The sequence below is a fragment of the Etheostoma spectabile genome, chromosome 19 (assembly GCF_008692095.1).
Source record: "Etheostoma spectabile isolate EspeVRDwgs_2016 chromosome 19, UIUC_Espe_1.0, whole genome shotgun sequence".
NCBI lineage: Eukaryota > Metazoa > Chordata > Actinopteri > Perciformes > Percidae > Etheostoma > Etheostoma spectabile.
In genome coordinates, this window is record NC_045751.1 from 15,194,319 (window position 1) to 15,196,780 (window position 2,462).

The window sequence follows — 2,462 nt, forward strand, 5'->3', positions numbered from 1 at the left end:
AACGTGTCATACTGAAATTTGTGAAATCCATAAAATAATAAACTTTTCATTACAAACAATAACCGTAATCATTTCAAAGACATCTTAGCCATCAATGATTGTTTGATTGCTAACGTTAACTCAAAATGCCATTCAATTGACAACTTTTGTTGTGTTTGATGCTAACTTGTAGCCAGCAGTGAGCAAACTTCATTATGTAGCTCCATATTTACTGTATTGACATTACAGAAGTCTCTCGTTATCATCTTGTAGGCTACTTGTCGCAAAGTGACGCATGCGCAACTCACTTCTGCACTCGACTCACATCAGGTAGTGACAGACGCCATATCATACATGTAAATGAACACTTTTCTGAAAACTGGGTTTGCACAATGTTATTTTTGAAACAGGAAAGGTTAAAATGTCCGTTTATGAAAATAGCCGCCCACGTGTAAACATGGAAAAGGCATGTATCTGGACCTTAAAAAAAAAAACTACAGTTCTAATTTACATGTTATTTACAACTGCATGTGTACTTGCCCGAGTGTGCTGTAGGCCTTGGACACCCACAGGTGTTTTCAGTTAACCAGGCTGGTAAGACCGCTTCCCTGGACCGTGTGGGTGTGGCTAGACTGATTGATTGACATTTCTGAGTCTCCCGTTGGGTCTGTGGCACCTGTTAGGGCAGGGCACACGACACTTTCATCAATATTATTGGCAGATAAAGATGTCCGGCCCACCTTCAACCTGGGCAGAGGTCTAATCGGACAGAATAACTGAAAACACCTGTGTGGGTGTCCAGGGCCTAGAGATTGACTTGTTTGCAGGATAAATCCATTGCAGGTTTTTGGTATTTTCATAGAATTTCTTTATAATAAAGCTATAGAATATTACTCTTTACTTCTTCAATATTTTAACTTATTTGAAAGTTTTAAAACACAAAAAAAAGTCCATAAAAGTGTCATCAGAGATGGACAGATATGTTGATTATGACATCCCTGTCTGAAAGCAGGAAATAGAGTTCAACTATTCTGTCTAGTTTTCCATTAAGTTACCTCTCAGTATCCTTCACTTTAGCTGTCATCCCAGTGACTCACAGTAATCAATTCACCTCGCCCCGCCTCGAGATAACAGCACAAAAGTAGTTTTGCAACGAGATCATTTGTGCCACAACCTGCTGTGTGTTAAATGGAGATTGAGGCAAATAAAGAGCACTTGTGTGTCAGATTCCTTCATGTTGTTTTTATTAGGTCCATTAGGCAGCCTGCTGTAGAGTCCCCGAGGTGTGTGCGCTCGGTTAACGTGTTTGTTTTTCTCAAGGCTTTGTTGGAGTTAATGATGTCACCCTTAATTGTGCCAAACACACACACACGTCCCTGTCTCAGAGGAATGGGTAAGACTATATTTAAAGAGGAAAAGAATCCAGCTAAAACGGGATCATTCTAATGAATAATTTGTCCTGAATCAGTATCGGTATTAAACGGTATGCTTCCCCTTTAAAATGTCTGAGAAACAACCCAAATAGTCCATCTTGTTTTGGAATTTGCCCTGGGAATTAGCAAATGTTTTCACTCTGGTTAAATATTACATTCCTTACCTGGAAACTGAATTCGGTTCAGTGATCATTGCTAAACTAACATAGCTTATAGCACAAGTAAAGAAGATCATTAGCTAAAAATAGGCACCATACTGTAAGCTACTGGTCATACCCGACCAAGAAAGGCTGTAGCTGCAAAACCATCGAGGGTTTTGAATTGAGCAAAGGGGATTATATCTCTTATGTGATATGAAAATAAAAATGTCTTTTTGTACTTTCAGAAGCTAACATAGAGCTGATTTAACTCGGATTACAGATACTTTGTAAGCCATTTTCCAGCCATTGCTATCATGTGTAAAGTATGTGAGCAGACTGGAATCCTACTATTGAGTTAATGAAAGGTGGGAGGTTAGCGATTTCAGAAGGTCACCGCGTTTACAGGCCTGATGCCGTTCAAGAAGTGTTAAACATTGACTAGACTGACTCCCTCTGGTCCCAAATATTTCCCTGAAAAGAAACACGGCTGTACCCCACTCGTCGAGACAGAGCTCCATCCTTTTGTCGGATATCCAGCCACCAAGAGAAGATGTAGGGCACTTAGCCTGGCATTGGCATGGGAACTCTGTCGCCTGGAAGCCTGAATAATTCAGTGCCCGAGATAAATTTACTGCTTATGAAGTCAAGCAAAAGAGACAGACCAGAGCTTTATTGTTATCTATAGCCTTTTTTATGTGCAAACCTAATTTCCTTGTGGAATTTGTAGTCGCTTAAGCACAGTGTGAGAAACCTTTCATAACGCTGGTGACACCGTCACCCAGAACGAGCTAAAGTAAACACATGGAGTCAATATCTGCACCATGTAAACATGCTACTTATTTACTGTACGTTCTGCACTGTCAGACGCTCACTCAAACACCCCAAAGCTATCTTCTCTCTCTGTGTGTGT